This window comes from Micropterus dolomieu, linkage group LG13, assembly GCF_021292245.1.
Source record: "Micropterus dolomieu isolate WLL.071019.BEF.003 ecotype Adirondacks linkage group LG13, ASM2129224v1, whole genome shotgun sequence".
NCBI lineage: Eukaryota > Metazoa > Chordata > Actinopteri > Centrarchiformes > Centrarchidae > Micropterus > Micropterus dolomieu.
The window spans coordinates 1,648,994-1,673,687 of NC_060162.1; the positions used below are offsets into that span (position 1 = coordinate 1,648,994).

Sequence of the window (24,694 nt, forward strand, 5' to 3'; positions counted from 1 at the left end):
GGGGGACGGCTACCAGAGGCTAACTCAGGCCGTTCCGCACCGACTACCGGGGACTGGCTAGCTACAGTAGCTAAAGACTGATCTACCAAGGTGCGGAGCCGGACTTCTAAATCACTGAGCCTCGCCTCCATGTCTATAAATAAACTACACTTATTACATGTACCATTACCGCTAAAGGAGGCAGAGGAGTAACTGAACATCTGACACACCGAGCAGGAGAAAGTAGGAGAGAGAGAGGGAGAAGGAGAAGCCATCGCTAGCTGCTAAGCTAAAGTTGCTAACGGCTAAGCTAAAATACTGTAGCGTCAGTTACCAAAACTTCAGAACAAGTATGAGATTGAACAGCAGTCACTAAAAGATGGAAAGAACTGTGAGTGCTTAGGCAAAATTACTGTAAGAATAAGTGTTTAGCGGACAGTTGGCTGCTGTAATCTAAAAAATGTAACTGTTATTTAGCGAGAGCAGCACAACACGGTACCAACACACAAGCACCGGAAACGGAAATGAGTCGACACGCTTACCGCAGTACGTCAGCAGTATCTCAGCCCACCTGTCTCTTTGTGCTTCACATTGTTTTAATATTGATTTTTTGATTAATAAAAGATTTTAATATAGCTGCTTTCCAGTCGTACTTGCCTTCAGGGTGCTAGGGACCTGTTAGTGGCTCCAAGAGGGGCCTCCACTATCTTCCAATTTCGTGGCTGTCCATCAATTGTACTTCACCTCCACTGCACCTACACTCCATTGTATTTCACCTATTTAACCAAGAATGATAGCGCTAAAGACTGATGTAATGAATTCCTTTGGGCCGTTGGGTAGTAGGATATGGGTAGTTTGCTCTTAGTGTTTTCTGTATGTAGGTTAAAAATTATACTGTAGATTGCATGTGCTTCATTTATTTAGACAATCTGTTAGTACTTCAAAAAAATAAAAAATGTGTGTGTGTGTGTGTGTGTGTGTGTGTGTGTGTGTATATATATATATATTTGTTTAGTGTTTGGGCCCCTACGTACAAGCTCCAGATAGCTTAAAAAAAGGGTTTCCTTTTTAATAATCTGCATTATTTCTAATGATTGTATTTTAATGTTTGATGAAAAAACTAAACTGAACTGAGGTTGGCATCCTGCAGCGACACAGACTAAAACTAACACTGATGAATGAAAAATCTATCATAACCTTAGTAGATGGGAGAGCGCGACACGTTGAACACGGTGCGTTCCTTCAGATTCACGCCGTGTTGAAGTAAACGCTTCGTCATGTTGGAGCTGCTTCCTCCTTACTGCAGCTGTTGCATTTTGCTGCATCGTTCTCTTTTTTTTAGTGAAGCTAAGCCAAACTCTGGAGCGTTTGCTGCGGTCCGCCACGCTCCAGGACTGGAAACAGAAGGACTTTCTTCTTCATGCTTTGTTGACGTAACAAATGAAGTGACGTGACTTGGAACCGGTTATTAATACAATTAAACTGTTTTGTCTGAAAATAGCCCATATCTCTATCCCCACCACAATGTGACTCCAAACAACTGCCAGATTTGAATCAAAGCTGTAAGCAAATTTTTACACTTTTAACACAGAGTTCTAGCCAACAAACACAACATGGACTATCAGTCATAAAAGGGCACTGTGAACAAGTTTTCCTGCCAGACTTCAGTGGAACTCATTCAAGATCATTTTAGCGCCTCACTAATGGTTTATCACATCAGTCAGTTTTTTGCTTTCATATTTAATTATTTTGTTTGTCTCTCACAATAACAATGAGTAACTTGTGCAGCATGTCTGAATATAGGTGGGATTAAAAGGCCATGATTCAGTCTATTGTGGGAAATTGAGTCCAGTCTCCTTCTTTGAATTTTATTTTTCCATCCTATAATTTTGAAATGCAGCTCTAAAGACTTAAAACTGTTGAATGATAAAAAATGATCAATCACTGATATTAACAATAATAATTGAGCATGATAATACATCACACTTAATAATAATAATAATAATAATAATAACTAATCACTGTGAATGAGAAGCGAACAATCTCGTTATGCAAAGTTACACCACAATTTTAATATCAGCCAATACACTTTGGACATTTTGAAGAACGTTTGCCTCGTTTAAAAGATAATGGAAAACATGTTGAAGTCGCATCAACTCTGCAGCCGATCCCTATCTGGGTCTGCGTACAGGTGAGTTAGTCCCGCCCCCCAATGTTACATGGGGCTCTCCTCGTAACAGCGGCCGCCACCTGCTACGCTGCGGCCAGACGCCGCCCTGACCCCGGGCTCTCTTGACGGACACGCAGCGTGACAGCTCTTCATGCGGAAGACAAAAGAATAACACACCTGTGGCTCACCAACAGGTGCCTATCAGCTAATCACCGCGCTGAACTGCTGGTCTGGCCCATAGGTCATGCCTAGCATTTATACTTGTGCGTCCTTGTCTCCGTTGTTCAGCAATTACACCCCCAAACACTAACTTCCGGTTTAGCGCTCAGCTAACGTTAATGGGGGTAAAATTGTGTACGTGCGGCTGTTTTAAACTTTTAAAATGTTATCGACAGAATGGATCACATTCTGATAGTGAAACAAGTCATTTCGCTCGGGTTGTGACGCTCGAATATATTGATCCACCGTGTTACAGCTGTTTTGGCTGCTAGTAAAATTTACTTCAAAGCATTGAGCACTTCCTGTCAGCTCAAGGCATTGCAAGCCTCGAGGTGTAGCATAGTGTACGGGGCTACACGAGGCTATGCCTTCAATTTGACGCAGAAGTATAAATTGCACTTAACAGTAGCAACGTCTCAGGCTCAGGGTTGGAATCGGAATCGATAAAACTGAAAAGACTGAAATGAACCCAACCCAATTAACGTGTTGGTGAGAAAATATAAATCCACTGCAGGTTTTAAAACACCGGTGTGCCCCTTATGTACGGCTGCATTAATTAGCCTTGATACTGCATTCCAAGATGGCGCCCCATCTGTAGTAGACTCCCTGCACACAGGAACTCTGCATGCTCTCTCACAGCACTTTGAGACTTTTCAAATTGTATTTAACAATGCTTGAGCCAGGAGATATGGGTTGATGCAACATTACAGATGCGAAGTAGCCTAAAGCTATATTCTGGTACGCAGCATCAAATGGTGACAGTTATGTTTTAAACTGTACATAATCCTTTTTAAATAAAACAAATGAAAACAAAATTACAACATATGAATAACGCGTTCATAACCTGTTGTTGTCAACGTGCAGATAACACATCGCTAACATGTTGTCGTTGTGGTGTCAGCGTCTCTACGTGTTAACAACGTGCTGTTAACGAGTTGATGTGTTGTCATTGTGTTGTTAACTTGTTGTCTTGACAGCCAGCTGTCAACGCGTTAATAATGTGTGAACTTTTCACCTGTTATCAACGTGCAAACAAAGTGGTATCAGCAACTTCACGTGTTTTAAGTGTGTATTTTGTCTCCTTTCAGTGTGTTTATCTTTGTTACGGTCAGGTAGAAGAATGCCCTAATCAGTCATGACTACACAGTGTAAAATTCAGTTCTGAATTATGTTCTTGTTCTTCTCATAATAAAGTGAGCTTTAGGTCATGGATTATATGAGAGATGAAATATTAATATCTGATAAATCAAAGTCACTTTCAGAGTGTGACAGCAGCTCACTTGTTATATTTAAATTCCTGTCTCTGGGTGTTTTTGTGTGATCGAGCCTCTTTGTGTTTTTTTCCATTCAGCGCTGTCCATCCTCAGCCACCTCCCACACGTTCCTGCAGAAGAAGGTGTATAATGGAGCACATTAACCTAAAAGTATTACTATATTATCTCCTTTCCCTTTACTTAGCAGAAGATATTTTTTCTATTTCAGAACACAGATGGATTATGAGCTGAAACCCATCACTGCCGTGCCAGGCAGACTTATCTGTGCGAGACGTTAACCACGTGTATTATTAGCAACTTTTCCAATAGCTTTCATGAGCAATTTCAGTAAAATAATTTACACGGCATGCTTTTTTTTCCCCCCCATGCAGTACTCGTTCACCACTTCTTCTGTTTGCTTTGGCCAGAAACATAATTTTAAAGCTATGTACTGTTTCAAATGTGGCTAATGGAGCTAATGGATCTGTCAAAAATGGCAAGGTTATGAAAACATCTTCTAAAAGTTCAATTGACTGTAAACTTGTAAACTGCTTAATCACCCAGAGACACTGAAGCTTGATGTGAAAATGCCTACCTGCTGTTTAACTCATGATTTTATAAAAATATTAGGCGACCCATTTAAGCATTTTGCAGAGAAACACAGAGAGAAATTATCCTCCATTACGTTATAAGACTCAGAAGGTGGACATTTCACAAGCATGGACCAGGTAAAGTTGTTGGAAAAATAGCTTGGAACAAGAAATGTTAAATCACAAATGAAATTGCTTTGTTTATTTGCAAAATAAGAAATTCCTATAAATAAAGACATTTACTCCATAAATTGGTGCTGAAAATTTCTCCAGAATGCAGGAAATTAAGTGTTTAATGCTCAAAATCTTCTGAGGGAGGACCCAGAGGACTATTCAAAATAGTGTTAACATATCTTCTCGTTTTGTTCTCGTGACCAAAGTCTTTCATCACACCCCTATTTTCAGACCTTATGTCACCAGCTCTTTTCAACACAAAGTGACGCCCTTGCTATTTACATACAGTCGGCCTACTGCTTACATTATTTCACTATCTGTAAACAAATGTAGGCAAAGTAGTGAATGTGTGTTCGTGGGGATGCGTGCTAAGGTGGGCCGTGTCCTGCTGCATCAATTTTGATCCTTTTTCAAACATGGCATTGTGACTTCAACAAGCTCCATCAGTGGAGAGTTCTTTTAAAGACGTGTTACTTTATTATTATTATTATTCAGTCCCTCCAGAACTTTGCAGGCTTTTTTTGTGATTGTTGCAGCCTGATATACCCAATTTTGCGGCAGCTTTTCTAAAAGAAAATTGGGGCATTTTTTGCGATGAAATGGTGGGAATAAGTGAAAATTGCAAAGGTAGAATATGATTTTATTACATTCGAGTTATAGAATCATTAAACAGTCCCTTCAGGACTCCGCGGGCCTGGCCCTAACCCCGCATATTTAAACAGGCTTACCTTGTGTCACGCTGATTTATCTCGTCTGACATCCTCCGTGCGTCTCTGTCATTCTCTGCGTTCAGGTGATTAGTCAGCTGAAACAGAGGCTGAACGAACACTGTGAAAACTCACAGAGAAGAATACATCTGTGGCCTCTACAGCATGACCACATTAGCTTTTATTCACACCTCCTCCGTCAGGACCACACAAAGTCAGCATATCTGACATAATGGCAGAGCAGAGCACACTGAACACACACCAAGAGCCACCAAGGACATAAAATACTTCAGCCGAGTTGATGAAGACTTTGTCGTTGGGATTGAACAATGGTAACCAGGAGAAACAGAAGCCCATTGACTTTTTGTCTACTTCTGTCGCCCACGTCATTCAGTGCTGGTTTTAAAGCTGAAAGAAAATACCAGTGCCAACAGGAAGATGACTACAGAGTGTTTCTATAACCTGAGTGCATGTGTTATGTGCGGTGTGCAGGGTTATACAACCACCCATGCCTTTAGCTGATTTACTGTAGGTGTGTGGCAGGTTTTTGATTCGATTGTCTGTGAATAAGTTTTTAGGCTTTTAAGCTTTAAAGGTCCCATATATTGCAAAATGCACTTATTCATGTCTTTTCAACATAGATGTGTGTCCCAGTGGGTCTAAAGAGCCCCAAACTATGAGAAAAAGCATCCTCTCTCTTTTTCTCCTGCTCAGTCTTTCAGTCGACTTGGCGGCCTTCTTGATGTCATGGCTGGATCTGTTTATCACAGGACCTCTTCCAGCGCCTCGGCGCAGTAGACCCCCACTGAACACCCGCTTTTACGGTTATGAAGTAAAGGAAAATATTTTCTGGTTTTCCCTGGGATGTCCTCCGGCTGTTCTGCCTGAACTTGCTGTGATTTACGGTGTTTCCTGATGGACAGATAGCTTTACTTGTTGCTTAATCACCTCCAACTCTCTCTGTTGCACAATCCCGGCTTATAATTTTCATCTTTATAATAACAAACAACTCCTGTTTTATGTGCATTATTTGCCGTGTCACTATTTACATGTGTCTTGACAAAACGTGGTTTGGAGACCAGATAGAGTCGTTGGGTGACAGAGTCAGCTAAAGTAACTGCCTAGTAACACTTAAAGCGATCTGTCCGTCAGTGAACTCATTAGTCACCAAAAGTGGAGGCAGAGCAGCCGGAAGACATGAGAGGGAAAACAAGAAAATATTCTCTTTAGAAAATTTTATCCGGTTTCACCAAAACCAGTGAATGAAGTTACGACAAAGTCAAATTACGACAAAATGTTAAAGCAGACCCATTATGCTTTTCCACATTTTATGACTTATCTACAGTGTTTTAATGTTGGATGTTCATGTTAAACACGGCCAAAGCTTCAAAAAATGAGATTAAAGTATTTATTTATAAGAAATCCCTGTCAGCAAAAACCTCTGGTTTCCTCCTGTTCTGAATGCTCTGTTTTAAAGAGACAGGAGCATCTACAGCTTGTTTCACACAGAGGCTGAAATGAAGGCCTGCATGAAGAGTCAGTATAAAAAAATAAAATATTCTTTTGAACTTTGAATCATGCAAAGCTGCCGTACAGGAGTCACAGAACTACAATATAGGACTGGAAAAGCAGTTTAATAGGTCTCCTTTAAGTCATTTTGCACTAATGAGGAAAAACAGACCAAATGTCATCCACTCTTTCAGCAGACAAGAGAGAACCTAGATCATGCTGCACAGGTCAAAACCTTTTCTGCCCTGGCTACGCATTGCAAATGAGGGGGCATGTAAACACAAAGTATGAACCTGAAAATGAGCATATTATGGGACCTAAGGCTGTGAGGTTGCATATGTCTGTCTATTTATTTATTTATTTATTAGGCTATGTTTGTTATGAAAGATGATTTTTATTTAACTTGTACTAATCTACGGGTCTCTGTAATTGCCCCTTGGGGATAAATAAAGTGTTTTGATATTGAAATATGTTTACACATTTTCAGTCCAACATTAAAAACCTGCGAGACTGAGTTTTTTTTGTTGTCAGCTGACTCAAAATGGAGGCAATTTGCTTGGATGTGAAATGAGATGAGATGGATTCACTGCCATTATCACAAACTACTTTACACAGCGACTTTAAGATAAAGCAGAATTCATGGTTTGCCTGTTCTTTGTCTCACAGATGGATCATGGCTCAGAAAGCAGATTTGATCAAGATTTATCACCTAAAATGCGTATGCTAGTCATGTTTATTAACTTATTGACTTTTTATTTTTGAGTTAGTATGTTCAACATTAACGTGCATTTATTCAGGAATTCTAGATGTGCTATTGACATTAAGGAAACATTTATAAAAATTTATAAAATTTTAATTCTAAATTAACATAATCCAGTCTAAGTGTTTGCTGACGGATTTGTTTTTATTACATAACACCTTCTTGTGATTATTTATGTTCCAGCTGAGATGTCGCTAAGAATCTTGATCTCAATGAGCGTGAATGAATCCTCTGACTTTTTGCACCGTGAGGTTCACATTTGTGGTTTATAGTGAAACATCTCAGCAGCTATCGGATGGATTGTGGTGAAATGTGGTTCAGGGGATCAAGAAGGTCTGAAAGTAATAACTTTGGTGATCTTCTGACTTTTCATCTACCGCCATCATCAGGTCAAAATGTCAATGTGTGGCTGAGACGTGCAACCTCTGACATATATAGCAAGTGTAATTCGCTTTGGATAATAGTGTCAGCAAAAAAATAATTATAACCGTTCATTATGTAAGGTCATAATACACCACTGAAAACAAATATATTATGGATATTATATGGAATTTCTGTCAATTGATCCTGCTAAATATTACACACTGAACCTTTAAACCTGATCTATACTTCTGCGTCGAATCTACACCTCCCCAAAAATGTAACTACAAGTTGCAGCGATGTGGACCGCAAGAACTGTGAGTGGTCGGCTTGGTAGCATCGCATTTCCTCCAAGCCCACAGGAAGTGCTTTGTGCTTTGAAGTCAATTTTACTAGCGGCCAATCCAGCAGCTGTAACACGGTGGATACATTTTTTTTTATCATATCTAAATGTGTTTGCTTCCTCATGTTGTGGAGTTTTATTTTCCGCTGATGTAATAATAACCTTGGCGTGTCAGTGCGTTAAGTGTGTCTGTGTCAGAGGCGACTAACTCTTAACCGCATTTTTAGACGTCATTGCTCAAAGGGGGGAATAACAGTCTGGTGAACAACAAGAAATGAAGGGCTAATCCTTGGTGTCATCCTGACAGACTGCAGGTGGTTTGCATTTGCGAGTTTGTTGCAGGTGTGTGTTTATGTATGGATGTGTGTTGGTGTGTGTGGGAATATATTTGCAGCTGTTACGCAGCATGAGCCAGCTATCAGGAATCCTCCTCTCCCTCTGGCTGTCTCTCACCTCTTCTCCCTCCCTGTCCCGTCTCCTCTCCTCCTGCGTCCCACCTGTGCTCATCCTTATCGGTGGTTGAAAGCTGCCGTGGTATCGGCTCCGCTCAGAGGCCTGTCTGTTTCTGCCTTTGTTCTCTGTCCCATCTTCGTCAGACAGGATTCTGCGTCTAATCACTTTCACCCTTCCGACCTGTCTGTGCTTAATACACCATCACCACCACCACCCCACCCCGTCGTTGTCTTATACCTATCCCTGCTTCCAAATTCACCTCCTCTCTTTCCTTCAAAGGCAAAGCAAAATCCTGCTCACTGTGCCTCCTGTGGCTGCGTGAGTTGTCATTGAAAAGGCAATTAAAGAGTTTAGGTGACGTGATGTTTTCCAGTGTCACGGCCTCCTGCTGGAGGTTTTGGTAACAGGACTAATGAAGTGCTATTTAAAGCAAAGTGGTGGCTGTTTTTTTTTTTTTTTCTAGAATCTGTCTAAAGGACATGTTGAAGTGCTTTTTTTTTTTTTTCGGATGTCCACACACTTTTTTATGTGCCGTCCTACAGGGAATGATTTTTAACATTAAAACACATTGAAATTTCAATAACAACAGGCTTACTGGACAAGCAGCTGATTTTGGCATGCTGTATGCACGTGTATCTGCATCCTTATATGACTGACAGCACTTACTGAATACCAAGCAAGAACCTTCAGGTCTGAAAAGTAAAGCCAGTGCTGAAGTGCCTTAAACCTGCATTGTTTATAACAGTCAGCAGGGGGCGACGCCACCGGTTGCAAAAAAGTGTGATTGTATGGAAGTCTATGAGAAAATGACCCTACTTCTCAGCTGATTTATTACCTCAGTAAACACTTTCCTGATGAGTTTATAGTCTCATTCGCTAGTTTCAAGTCTTCTTCAACAAAGCATGATGTTCATTTACTTAATCAGGGTCCTATTTAGAGGAAATAGAGGAAATCAAACGGTATCCTTAACTTCTCACACAATGCAATAAATCATTATTACATTCATTTTTAATTACTGCAATTTGCACAATTGCGTGTTTACCAGGTTTAATCTTTACCACCTTCACCACCTTAGTTTGGCGTGCAAGAATGCATTTTAAAGTACAGGCATGCAATTGTGCAAATTGCAGTAATTAAAAATGAATGTAATAATCATGTATTGCATTGTGCAAGAAGTTAAGAACACTGTTCGACTAACATTTAACACGTAGACCTGTTGATGGGTGAGAAGTCAGAGGATCACCAATCCTGAGGGGAACATGATCCATCCGTCCATCCATCCATCATCAACCGCTTATCCTGCGTACAGGGTCGCGGGGGGGCTGGAGCCAATCCCAGCTGACATCGGGTGAAAGGCGGGGTACACCCTGGACAGGTCACCAGTCCATCGCAGGGCCGGGAACATGATCATCTCAACTAAATTTGACCTCAATCCATTTAACACTTGTTGAGACATTTCAACTCACCACATAGGCAGCCTTTGTTCTCTGTATTATGGAGCAATAAATGTACCTCACCTACTATCCTGTCTTGTCCTATTTCAAAATAAAAGCTGAACCTACAGTGAGATTGCGGTACATCAGATTCTTGTGGTAGCAAATTGCTGGTATTCCAGTAACATGCCCCTGAAGATGGAGCAGATGGGAGCAAACCCTGTGGAAAACAACACTTCCTTGCTCTGGGTTATTTTGTTTGTTTTTAGAAAATAAACTCCGCAGGTATGAAATTGTTCTCTGGATATTTATCGTGCCGCCCTGCAGGAGTTCATCTATAGCTCCAGTCTCACAGGATGCCATCTCATTTCAGTTTTGCAGTTTGAAATGATTGACTGTTATATGTAGCAGGCAGCGCTGCAGTAATAGGCGGGACAAACCATAATACAGTGACTGACTGCTAATGAGCTGTGTTTCCCAAAAGTCGAACTCCCTCTGCTGACGTGCAGAAATAAGGCAATTATTCTGTTATTGTAGCCCTGACATAAACACTGGACCGAGATTATCTCGCCCCTTCTTTATGACTGAACATCCTTGACTGACTGTGATTGTGGAAGCATCAGAGACACGTGGATCTTTCATATCAGGATCAGCTTTATTTGCCAGATATGTGTACACATACGAGGAATTTAACTCAGGATTGTACAATGCTCAGGATGTGCTTGCTTACAATAATAATACAATAACACAATATTAAAATCACACACATGCTACAGTATAGAGAACACATACACACTATAAACAAAAACAATATAGACAGATTGAGACAATAGTGCAGTGAGCAGAGTGCAAAGTATGCATGAGTAAATTATTATTTTTTGTACATGTTGGAGGTGGAGGAGATATTGAGGTACACATACAAGCACTCATGTACACAGTGTGATGGAGCACAGTGCAAAGGATGCTGGAATAAATAAGAATTATGTGCAGGTGTTATGTACATGAGGTAGATGGATTTGGTATACAGTATATACAATATGAACAGCCCTGAACTAAATAAATGATAAGTGGTAGCCAGTAAACAGACTGATTAGAGACAGAGTTACTGGGTTATTGCACAGGAATTGTTCCTGCCACTGTGTGTCAGAGTCAGCTGTTCATCAGAGTGATGACTTGTAGGAAGAAACTGTTCCTGAGTCTGTTGGTTTTGGCGTACAGTGCTCTGTAGCGCCTACCAGAGGGGAGAAGCTGGAACAGTTTGTGTCCGGGGTGGAGATGGATCTGCAGTGACTCTGGAAATGTTTAAGTCCTGAATGGAGGGCAGGTTGGTACCGATGATCTTTTCTGCAGTCCTGACTGTCCATTGTAGTCTGCTCCTTTTTGGTGGCAGATCCAAACCAGACAGTGATCGAGGTGCAGAGAACAGACTGGATGATGGCTGTGTAGAACTGGATCAGCAGCTCCTTAGGCAGGTTGAGCTTTCTGAGCTAGCGCAGGAAGTACATCCTCTGCTGGGCCTTCTTGATGATGGTGTCAGTGATGGGCTCCCACTTCAGGTCCTGGGATATAGTGGATCCCAGAAGCTGATCAACCTCCCGTCTGAAGGCTGACTCATCACCGTCCCAGATGAGGCCGATGACCGTTGAGGAGTCAGAGAACTTCAGACAGATGGGTCTCCATCTGGTGCAGTCATTGGTGTAGAGGGAGAAGAGCAGGGGGGAGAGCACATACCCCTGGGGGGCGCCAGTGCTGATAGTCCGGTTGCTGGATGTGATGTTCCCCAGTCTCACCTGCAGACTCATGTCAGTCAGGAAGTTTGTGATCCACTGACAGGCGGAGGCTGGTACAGTGAGCTGGGTGAGTTTGGTGCTGAGGATGTCCGGGATGATGGTATGGAAGGCTGAGCTGAAGTCCATTAACAGGATCAAGTCTGCAAGGGGAACAGATCCATAGGTGTCCTTTAATGTTGTGCTTTAGTAAAACAGAGGGCTGCAGATCTGCAGAAGTCCGAGTTAGGTCTGTTGAGGAGCAGCACTTCCATTTTGTTTGCCAGAGAGCAGACATTCGCCAGGTGGATCGAAGGGAGTGCAGTGCGAAAACTCCACTGTCTCAGTTTAACCAGCATGCTTCCCCTTTGGCGTCTCCAGTAGATCCCAAGCAGAGCTGCCGCTCTTCCAACTAATAACTCCGTGAAAGTTCCAGGTTCGATAAAGAGCGGTGGAATAGTGTGAGCAGTTGATAGTCCAATGTTCAAGAGCTCTGTTACCAAAGAGGGACGGCAGAAAACAGAGTTTAAAAACAAAAACACAAGAAGCACTATGGAGCTTAATCCAGAGGCGGCCGTCTCTGGCGCCGTCTTGACGTCTTAAAAAAAAGACTTCAAGATGGCGAGGAAGGAACAAAGAGCAAATAACCGTGTGAAGCAGTTTGATTCTAAAAACTGCAGTCCTTAAGATTTCAGTCCACATGTGGTTACTGGTGGTGACAGCAGATGAGGTTTGAATTACATTATTATGTGGCGTTACAGATTACAAAAATGTCTGTTCATGATTGGATGCAGGTCCTGGATGCTATCAGAGTTTAGGCTAACATTAGCAGCTGTGTCCTGCACTCCAGCTACTCCAGCATCGATAAGTCTCCATATATTAACAGGATTAAACATCTAGATAGAGGCTCGTGTTGAGATTAGTCACTCATTATATGCTCACAGGTTAGCTGCTTCAGGCCGGGTAACACACAGAGAGTTATTGAACACTCAGAGGACCAGCACAGCCAGGCATGCAGCTGAAATGAACAGGAGGGGGAGCGTGTTATTTTTTTGTATATTTTATGTTGAAATATTGGAAAGAATCCATTACCCTTTTTCTAGCAGGTTATTTCATGTCACAGTTTAATTCTACTTCATTCTCCTCCTTATTTTAGTGTTCCCTCCCTTAAATCTGCTTACCATGTTTTTTCCTTCAAACACACACCTACACCTCTCTCTGCTCTCTCTCTCTCTCTCTCTCTCTCTCTCTCTCTCTCTCTCTCTCTCTCTCTCTCTCTCTCTCTCTCAATTCAATTCAATTCAGCTTTATTGGCATTAATATAAATATTATATATTGCCCAAAGCTACAGATAAATTACAAAAGAACAATTCATTTCATACATTTCATTAAATAAGTAAATAAAACAGTAAAGGTGTGTGTTTGCGTGTGTTAAAAAAAAAAATAAACAATATAGAAAATTTAACAATAAAGTAAAAATAAATTTAAAAAAAAACTGTGTGTTAATTGACAAAAATTTTAGAAAATTTAATTCATTTTATAGAACAATTATATAATATATTTGAGTTTAGTCTGAGATTCCACTGGTTGTCCTCAGTTCGTGGCGTGAGGAGACATATTTTGCAACAATTATTTCACATTTGGGCATTTCTCCCAGTAAATAGGGGAGTTTCTGTGTGTCTGATATGAATTTGAATTCGGGGTATATTTGGGAAATGTTTGCAAAGTGTTTTTGTCATAGTGTTTTATATTTGGGGCATGAGGTTAGAAAGTGCAGCTCTGTCTCTACCTGTCCCCTGTCACACTGGGAGCAGAGTCTCTCCTCTTGTGGTAGCCAGCTCTGTCTGTGGCGACCCTTTTCTATGGCCAGGCTGTGTTCACTCAGTCTGTATGTTGTCAACATTTTTCTTAGTTTAGGACATTTTATTGTGCTCAGGTAATTTGCCAGTGTGAATTTTCTTTTTCCTTGTTGATAATTTGGTTTGGTCTGCTTGAGCTGGTATTGCTGTCCTGAGGCTGTTGGGGACTTGTTACTGCAGAGAGCCTCAGGACCAGCTGGCTGAGGGGACTCTTCTCTGGTTTCAGCTCCTGGTATGTTAGGGCTTTGTGAAGGTATATCTGGGGGTTAGCTGATTTTAAGTGATTGTAAAATTTCATCGATCTTTTCTGTATTTTTAGTAGGAGGGGGTATTGGCCGAGCTCTGCTCTGCACAGATTATTTGGTGTTTTTCTCTGCACCTGCAGGATGCTCAGTATGGAAAGATTCCATGATTGTTTTGTCCCATTTCTCAAATTCATTATTTAGTTTTGTTCCCCACAATTTACTGCCATGTAGAATAATTGGTTCTAGCACTAATTGGAAAATTTTAAGCCAGATTTCAGTTATCTCTCTGTCTGTTCTGTTACCTTTATTTGTCAGCAGTTTTATAAAGTCACTCAATTTTGACCACATCAGCAGGTTAGCCGTGTGTGGACGAGGCCTGTTGTTAATTACCGATGTTGCTTTACCCGATCCGTGCTTGTAAAATATCCACCGTCCTCTAACAGAACACCAGATAACGTCTCTGTGTTTATCTGTAAAGTGATAAAATGGGCTGCCAAACATAGCTTTAAATATATATATATATATATATATATAAATAACTTTACCCATCTTTTGAATTGGATTAAAATGAGCCATTATGTGTGAAGTGAAAACAACATGAGGCAGCAGTAAAAAGCTTGTTTAAATTGTTACAAATGTGTTATTTATTGTCCTCTAACAACCATCTGTTTACACCTCAGATAAATATGTATGTTCCTATTTATCTCATTCACTGTAGCTGAAAACATTTAACAATCACTTGTGAGTAAAAGAATGAACACCTGCCCAACTGGCTTATTAATAAAAGTTGTTTATAAAATGATCCCTTCCTCACTACCCGTGTGTAAAACTATCCATCTCCTGTGGCGTTGAGCCTCGTAAGGCATGAGGAGGAAGGCAGCTTAGATCAACTAACACATCTTTAAATCATCTTCATTGTCTGTGTTACAGAAGAAACGACTGTGGAGTCCACTTCCTTCCTCTCTGCACGGCTCGCCGGCGGCCGCAGATGAGAATCTAATAAAAGGCAGCAGAGAAAATGGCTTCACGTCTGTGTAATACATCGAGGTTAAATGGGAAGGAATTGGCTTTAGATTGAAGCGATTTGCGTGTTTTAGCCTGCAGTACCACCGCTACCGCTGCAATAATTGAATTACTTCAAATATCAGACAAGACTGAAGCAATTCAACTCCCTCAACACACACACACACACACACACACACACACACACACACACACACACACACACACACACACACACACACACACACACACACACACACACACCAGATACAACAGGCGTTCCTTGGGAGATGCGTTCCTCCCTTCATCTCTTTCATGAGCGAGAGGCTTCAGAGGATAAGCGTGAGATCAAACACAGTACCGGTTAAACCACAGCAATTACACTATCCACCTGAGGGAGGAAGAGGGAGGAGATGGGGGAGGCAGGGGGAGGGAGGGGGAGAGGGAGGACGGATAAAGAGGGAGTGTGTGAGAATAAGTGTAATGAGAACAGATTGCAGATCAGGAATTCAGAGCACTGCTGAATTAAATGGGTTTTGGGAGACAGGGATTGTTCAGGTAATGTGTTTTAATAAGATACGACTCGCAGGGGCCTCTGGTGTGCGTGTGTGTGTGCAGTGTTTTCAGACTGCAAGTGTGTTTTCTGACTGAAGGAGTGTGTTTGTGTGGACGATATTGCTTCATCGTTCGTTGCTTCGTTGACAGTGCACAACAAATTACTGTGTGAATAGTGAATTAAACGCTGAAGAGGGAACCACGGCACACTCAGCTGCTGATTCACATCAGTGTCTGGGGTGTTAAGTGTTTGTTTATGTGTGTGTGTGTGTGTGTCAGCCTGATAAGTTATAAACACAATAACCACACAGCAGTAACAGCGTTATGAACAGAAACACAGAGCAACAGCCATCATGTTAAGAATTTGTGCAAAACAAAATTAACGAAGTGTTAATCTTTGTAATAAACCTTTCGCTGCACGGTGTGGACATTTGATTTAAAGGTGGGGCCATCGATTCTAATCCAGTACACATCTTTTTGTCAAATTCAGCTAACCTCTACTCACGGTCCACTAGCTGTCCGTTGTGTGAATGCGGAAGAAAAAACAGTGTTTGTACTCAGCCCTGGCTCTGTAAAGTGTCCCGCACCCCGCCACACACTACTGTTCCAGCCATGATGTCTGTGTCAGTAATGACTTGCCCACAGACACTCAGCGTCTAGTTCACCAAGACATGCTGTTGTTGTGATGTTAGCTATACTAGCAGTAGAGCTTTTAGTGTCGCTGTCTCATCCTCTTATGTTAGCTTCAAGTTCACACAACACGATTTTAAGCCCGATGTGCAAGTTGACGGGCTTTGATTAGGAGCTGTTACGTGGAAGCAGTAAAATCATGCATCTGTGGGGGTCTCTAATTCATTTATCAATAATCATTATTTTGAATCAATGTATTTTTCATTGTAATTAGTCCCTACTATTATTTAAATTAAAAAGATAAACAGACTTAAAGGATGACAGGATGGCTGCACTTGCACAGTACAGTTTTGACGGAACAGGTTGAAACCGCAACCCGCAAACATGAACTCGGTTGTATTCACTACTTGAAGAGGGCCGATATGCAACGCTACACAGTACCAGCACCTCAACATTTTACTCTTTGGCGTACCGGGACTTCTCCCAAGCGGCCGGTCCTCTCCTCTGCCCTGTCTGGTCGCTGCGTGTCGCTCACCTGTTCCTGCGTGACGCTCACCTGTTCCTGCGTGACGCTCACCTGTTCCTGCGTGACGCTCACCTGTTCCTGCGTGACGCTCACCTGCCTGCTAATCTTTGTCGGCGAGACAGAGCAGGGAGAAGAGAAGCTCGGGTGCCTTTCAAGCAGCTGTGTGCAGAAAGTAGCTCGTCAATGTCCCTTTTCGTGGACTGACCAATCACAGCCTGGATGGGGCGGGACATTTAGAAATATTACCAGATATGTGCCATTTACACTAAGGGCGCTGGGGAATCAGAATCTCTCCATCACTTTAAGAAAGCTTTTGTTAAAATGTTCTGAAAAACAGCAACGAAAAAATCTTGAATTACAAATGAAACGATGCACAATAAGAAAACATGCAACTGAAATATAGAAGAAACAAATGTGCTTCATCCAAAAAAGTAACTTAAGCTAAATCAACAAGCTGCTGCTTATATAGTTATATTTATATTCTGCATTCTCACCTTAATTTTGTTTTCCTTCATATAAATTATGATATTTCCACCATAAATTGGTGCAGAAAATGTCTCCAGAATGCAGGAAATTAAGTGTTTAATGTTCAAAGTCTTCTGGGGGAGGACCCCCAGATCCTCCCCACTGATATGACCGCACAGTAAGAGGTTAGCGACTCCTCTGACAGATGCAAATGTTAATGAAGATTCTCGCTCTATAACTGAAAGTGGTGATTTGCTGCATCTCATGAGGTTCTCAGAAACGCATGCAGACTGAAATCATTATTCATTATGAATGCATAAATGCTTTGGTGGCGATGCAAATACTTTAAACTGAATTGAACTACTAAGTACTTTTCAGCAGCTCGATTACTGCAAGATAAGATGGGAGAAAGCAACATTTAAAGACATAAGCAAACTCCAGCTAGTGCAGAACAAGACCTTGCTCTCCAGTGTGCGTTTGGCACTAACATCAATAGCATGCACTTCTGTCTTAAAAGTGCTGAAAGTTGAAGACAGGATAATAGCAGTCCAGCCAGTTAGAACATAATTTAGAGACATATAAATCTTCCACCGTTTTCCACTCCTCAAGGCAAACACACAGTTTATAAAGAGTGATGAAACATGGAGTTGTTTACCACTGTTATCGTATAGATTAACATTGAAATCAATGTTTAAAAAGCAAAGAAGTAAACTGAACATCAGATTTGTAGGATGCCGTGCGTATAGGGATTTGTTTTTGCTGGGAACTCTCTTGAGAGAGTCATCAGTGTGAGTTTTTATTCATAGATGCACAAACCCTCATACATACACATAGCGGTGTTAGTTTTACTCATTCATATTAATGTTATTTTCAAATATATGTCTTGTGTTTGCCAGTTGTGTGGACTATAATGTTCATTGTATGTTTTTAAATGTGGACCACAGGAACAGTAGCTGTGCTTTAGGATCCTAACAAAGACAACAAATAAAGAGCAGCACTGGATTCTTCTTCTACCAAACTTAACACAGAAATCACACCCTTTCTCCTCAAACAGACTCCATTAACACACTGCAACAAACAGCAACTTACACAGCAACAACTGAGAAGAGTTCAATTAATGCTCACAATGAGGTGTCAGGACAATTAAAAAAATTAACAAATAGATTGAAAAACTGTTTTATCCAAAACAGTGCTAAACACTACTTGAATACGCAATATTAGGAATGAATAGTGCAGGGAAATGTTGTGTATGTGTGATATGTTTTTACTTTCCTTCAGAATATTTCTCTCTTTTTATATATTTTATAGCGGCTCTGTTATATTAAAGATCTGTTTGCACTGATGAGATTGTATCCAATTTTGTTGTGCGTGTACAATGACAATAAAATGCTATTCAATTCTAATGTTTACCGTGTTCTCAGGTTAGCGTATTAGCATGCTAACATTTGCTAATTAGCAGTAAACAGAGTACAGCTAAGGCTGATAAGAATCGGTTCTGCAGGCATGTGGTCAAAAATCCAAGGGTCCTCATACATAAACAACAAAATAGGTTGATCAGTTGTCCCAAATTGACCCACACATGACTTTGGAAAGTAGCAGTCCAGCGACAGGTGTACCAGACCTTTAGCATGTTACGTTAAACACACAGTTACCATGAAATATCGCAGTTTGGGTTAGGATAAGCCAAAGATTGTAGTTTGGCTACATTACGAAAATCACATGACTATAGTCACCTACGTAACTTTATTTGCTTTGGCAACCAGCCGTGCTTGTAGAAGCAGCAGCCACCCGGACCAGACGCCACGGCAGGTGCGGTGATCGCTCAGAGGAAAGAGAGCCAGGAGAGGAGCCATGCTGGCCCAGCTTGGGCTTCTGCTCCTAAAGAGCCGGGTCGGATAAAACGGGACTCATGTTGACCAGAAAACTGAATTCAGAGACTGAGTCCATATCTTTATGGAGACCTGCCCCATCAACATCCCAGATCAAGCACTCAGCAGGTGCTCCATGTTCCGAGCTAGACTCTGGGTGAGAGGACAGACATATTATCATCTGCTGTTTACATTCACCCCAGATGCAAATTCAAAAAATGCGTTGCAGAATGTTCTCAGTGACTACGTGTATGTAGTCGTGACTTTGTTTGACCATCCTCCCGCTATGTGGACTTTCTCGGTCTTTAAACTACGTTCCTGACTTCCTCCTTTGCTCCCTTCATACGGCCACAGAAAACGGTAGTTAGGTCGACTGTGCAGCAGCTTCTATCTAAACGTTTTTCTGGTGAGGACGGTCTTCTCCTGCTCGACTCATGACGACCACCTGCGGTCCTCAATCCGCCTCAACACTTCCCCATCTTTATTTCTTTGTGTTATCAAACTCTTCAAAGTGTCAAAATGACTGAATTCCAATATTTTTTAACTCGCTGTTGGAGACCAGAAACCAGAAAACGTAACTGTTGCTTTGACTCCACACCAGAGCGAGCAGGAGCTTCTTCCCCTTTGCTGCCTCTGAACCAGCTCTCTCATGTTTACCTGCTGCCTCAGTGACTCATCCCATCACAAGCCTATCATGCCAGTTTTTACATTTTTTCAATTTATTTTCACCCCCATCTGGGCGTCCCTGGGAGTCTACAACACAGCCATCTTCCCCCTAATGAGACAATATCTGCAATTTTATATTTTTAAACAGCTTTTAGTCAAAGAGGAAGCCGTCTGCAGTCGCATATGAACAGCCATCACTTCAAGTTGGACTCAGTTATTACTCTCTCGCTCCAAAAGTGACAAATTTTTGTGGAGGAGATCCTGCTAGCCACAGCTAAAAGGTCTCAGTCTGCTTCAGATGAATGGGCTATGAAAGTATTTCCCCTCAGGGATCAATAAAGTATTTGTGATTCTGATTATTATTATTACTTGAACTTGAAAAACTTATAATTATTCTAATTTATAATTATATTGTAATTTTAACAAATATTATCTCCTGATTCCATCATTATTTGTGGCACTATGAGCAAAAAATACTCCATTTTGTAAATAAATAAAAGCATACGGACAGCTGAGACTCTACGTCAAGTTTCATTTTCTTTTTCGATACCAAACAAAAGCAAATGTACATGGTATGATATCCGTCAGTTTTCATACCATGGTATACCGTAAAGCCGCTGCAGCCCTGCTTCAAACAGAAGGTGAAGCTGCAGAATGGCTGCAAATTAGTCTGGGCACAAATTGACGCAAACACAGCATTGAAGATGTTTCAGCTTGAGCAAAAGATTTCTAAATGAGAGGGACTAGAGGAAAACAAGTTCCTGTTGAGCTCGTAAATTTTCATTGTTGATTAAGCTGTTTTATTATTTTCCCAATTAATCGATTAGTTGTTTGGTCTATAAAATCTCAGAACATTTCCCGAAGCTCAAGATGGCGTCCTCGAATGTCTTGGTTTGTCCAAAACACAAAGATATTCAGTTTACTGTCATAGAGGAAGCTGGATTTAGAGAATGTTAACGCAAAATGATTAATTGATTATGTCAATTAATATAATTAATATGTGCTGATTAATTTTATATTTGACAACTAATCGTTGCAGCTCCAGCTAGCTTATAGCTAACGTCTGTACAGTTGGTGCATAAACTCACATGGTCCAGCAGGAAATGGCTGTAGGGCCGAGGTTGTGTCACCGCCTAACCTGGTCCCTGTTTTATATTTGTGTTTCCTGCTCGTTAATTATGGCTGGCAGTGCGCACTTTCCTGATGTTTCCCTGTAATATTTGAGTATTGTGTCTGTGTTGATTTGTTGTGGAAGGAAGGTTTGGACCCCGAGTCCCGCAGCCTCTCTTTCATCAAGAATAAATTTAGTTTTTTCAACCAGCAGCAGCAGGAGGTTGGGAACCACCATCTCACCTTCCTTCCTCAAATCATTTGTTGTGAATGAAAAAATATGTTATGTTGTTATTTCCTAGCACAGGTTATTTTATCTTTATGTAAGTTGGATATTATCACATGCAGGATATGAGTGTGTGTTGATATTATACATATAACATCAACACACACACACAGTTTCTGAAAGAATGCAGTGCACATTTGAAATACCTGCAGTCATTATGAGCACTTCTCTGTGTAATGGGTATCATTGTGTGAAACGCTCTGGCGTCTTACAGACCTGTCCAACTGTCAGAAATAAGTAGAGAGGAGAGGAGGGAGAATGGCAGAGAGCAGGGATGAAGGAGGGCGGAGAAAAAACGAGTGAAAGAAAGAGGAAAAAGAGGAAGAGAGTTTAAATCTGTGTTATTATTGTCAATAGCCAACCAGGCTGGGTTACTGTCCGATCAACCGAACAATCTGAGATAAGAGCTGTGCTCAGGTCAATCTCTCTCTCACACGCTCACACAAAACAAAGAAAAAACAATTGAGCTGCAGCACATATATGAGAAATAGAGGGGAATTGAACTGCTGCATGTCTGAAAAAAAGTGTTCTTGTGTTTCTGGAAGGATTTAATGGGCATCCAAGGGCAAACAAACAGGTTGTTGCTGCAGATGAGCTGTCCTCGCAACAACGACCACAACATCTCCTGATGTTTACAACGCCTCAATAATATCTGTTGTGAGATTAAAAGGGCTACAAATTAACCAGGAGTTTGGTTTGTTTCCAGTAAATTCAGAAAACCATGTTATGTATCATCTGATTCTTGTTCTGCAGTAAAAGTACACAAGTATTATCAGCTTCCTGTAGTTAAAGTATCAGCGGTTAAAGTACACAAGTACTATCAGCTTCATGTAGTTAAAGTATCAGCGGTTAAAGTACACAAGTACTATCAGCTTCATGCAGTAAAAGTGTCTTAATTTTATTTAGTGATGTGGATTCGGAGGTGATGACGAGAGGAGTGAATACATTAATGAATCATTAATCTGATCTATTGTTTGAAATTATAATATAAATATAATATATAGAAGAGTTTTTTTGAATATGAGACGTAATTCATCTCTGAATTTAAAAGATGAATGATTTATGATTCATGCACCAAACCATGTAGTTTTCTTCTGAAAGTAAGTGTGTGTGGAGACCCAGGGGAGTTGGCCACTGGCCTACATCTGATGAATCTCCACAGTGCAAACATAATATTTACTGTTAATGAGGCTGGCTTCCAGAGAAAGAGCATAAAGTTTTAATTTGTGTCCTCTCAGGGTCCCCAGATGCCTCCGTATAATCACTTCAGCTCAGCCTGTTTTACTTTATAAAAAACATCAGAGAAGTGAGGACGGCAGGAGAAACGCACACAGCCTCCTGTTTAAGGCTTATTGTTTCATTCTTTTATCCTGTTTTACCATGTTTTATTGTTGAATCTGTACTTTTTTTTGATGTTATTTCTAATATTTTACTCTTTAGCTGTGAAAGGTGCTATAGTAAATAAACTTTACTTACTACTTATTATAATTATATGAACCATGAATGTAAAGACTGTCAATGTCATTCTGAGAAGGCCGGTTAAAATTAAAGTTGAGTACTGCTGGCTGCACACTAGATAATAATTTGGCCGATTTTGTGTCTGACTGGACCTCCCGGCAATCTCAGGAGTGTTCCCCATCCGAGGCTGGTCGGAACAGATTAGCGGCCCAAATGATCCTGTAGAGTGAGGGGTTTACAGACATAATCTTAAAGTTTCTGACTGGATCAGAGGCCTCCGATCAGAAACCTGCAGCAGCCAGTGAGAGCGAGCTGAGCGTGAAGCGTCACCAGTGTGTTGTGTATCTGCTCGCGCTACAAAATGTGCTGATTCCCTCTTTTCAGCCTCGAATTCATCCACAGTTTGATTCTCTTCTTTTGGTTTTCTGTGCAAAACACAGAGCACACAAGGTCAACCAGCTGACGACGACAGCCTGCCTCCATGTTTGTTTCAGATAAAGTCGGTTCTAAATCGCCCAAAATGTCCGGGATTCGGCTTTTGCTTTGAACAGTTGGCATTCATTGTGTGTGGTCCTGTGTCTGGACTGAATCGTCTGGTGTGTGTTGTTAAGATTAAAATATTAAACATTGGTTAAATCTGTCCTCATGTCTGTGGTATCCCACGTTTTGTGCAACAGGCTCAAAAATGGTTTAATCCTCACACATTCAGAACACATGAATCTGCTCCTCAGCAATGTAGATTTCTGTGTTTCTCTCTCTCTGGCTAAACCTCCTTTACTGCGGTGACACAGAATCAAACTGAATCCCGTTTCACTGACAGTGAAAGCACCATTGATTGGATTGATCAAAGGCCAAGTTTCAATCATGAGAAAATCTATTATCGACTCCTCCATCCAGTTACAGTCCAGCTCACCTGCAGAGCAGCTGCACGTTCTACCGGAAGACTTTGCTCATCGTCTGAGAAGTGAAAACATCAGATTTCCACACAGTCGGTGATATAAAATTTATGCACCCTGCTCATAGTTTAGGTTCAACCTCCTCTCTCCTGATTGGCTGCTGACAGCTGAAGATTCAGTCATGCAGTTAGTTTTGAGGTTTGGTCTTGTCTTGTGAAAGTTTACAGCCATGCTGCGATCCCGTGTTGCTCTGTGCACAGCAAAAAGTCTGTTTCCATCCACACCAACTTTCTTTTTTTTTTTTTAGATATTTCAACTAATTTCCAGCGTTTCCTCTCAGGTTTTTCTGTGCAAATTGAAAATCTGCATAAAAACATGTGGATGGAAACAACTGTGAATGTGGAAGTTATGTATTATTCAATCTCGATCTGAAATTGGCTTTGTGAAAATAACACATGCTTGTGAAAGTGCTGTTTAGTAATGAAAAGCTGGGCAGCACTGCCTCTCTGAATTTTCTGCTTTATATAAAATAACTATGGATGTGTGTGGAGTGTTTCTGACTTTCATGCGCAGGAGACTTTGTTCATGTCACAACCACCATCTTTATCTACTACTGCTGCCGCATGCAGATACTGTAGAAAGTGAGAATTAAAATGAAAAAAAACTGGAAACATAGCAAAAGAAAAACATGTCATTGAATGAAATCTGGGGTTTTACAGATTCATCAAATATCACCACTGCTGGAAACATTCAGGCGAGGTTCACCAGAGATAAATACATATAAAGTTCAGGACTTTGACACATGAGAGCAGGGTTCACATCCGGACTCCTGTGTGTCCTTCAGCAAACGTTCTACGTTGAGCTCCTTGTTGTGCATGAATGGTTATGATAATTGACGAGTTAGTTTTTAGCTCTAACAAATTAGAGACTAATGGAGAGCATTTTTCTTGTACAAGAATTTAATGAAGGAAAACAACCCACAAAGACTACTGCAACTGAATTAGCTATGTAGTTTGCTATTAAATGAACATTATATTCTTTATTTAATGTTATAATATTATACTAATACAATTTATACCAATGTGGTCTTTGGGGGGAAAGGGTTTGCGTCGAGTCCTGTGAACACGTCCTGCGAACACGTCCTGCCTCCTCTCTCAAGTCGCTGTAGAGTTTTGGAGTATTTGATAAAGACCACCATCTTTCTTAAACCTGAACCACGAGCTTTGAAACTGAACCATAAAAACATGAATCCTGCTTTAGTTTCTGTGGGTGAATATTGTAGGAATGATACAGGGTGAATGTTTCATAGATACATTCACTGACAACATTTCCTCACGTTGATAAAAACATAAACCAGACGACAAAAAAAAAGAAACATTTTTGCAACTTGATCATTTGTAAGTGTAATTTCT

At 40.9% G+C, this 24,694-nt stretch overlaps 2 long non-coding RNA genes across 2 annotated transcripts in view; both read left to right on the forward strand.

Annotated features, from left to right (window-relative positions):
- Window positions 1-15,212, forward strand: part of LOC123981810 — a 31,272-nt gene extending 16,060 nt beyond the window's left edge. Inside the window, exons 3-4 of the long non-coding RNA XR_006827831.1 lie at window positions 3,720-3,792; window positions 14,751-15,212. This is a non-coding gene — a long non-coding RNA (uncharacterized LOC123981810). The remainder of the gene's footprint in view (window positions 1-3,719; window positions 3,793-14,750) is intronic.
- Window positions 1-24,694, forward strand: part of LOC123981807 — a 66,246-nt gene that overhangs the window by 18,728 nt on the left and 22,824 nt on the right. The gene's annotated exons all lie outside the window — the stretch shown is intronic.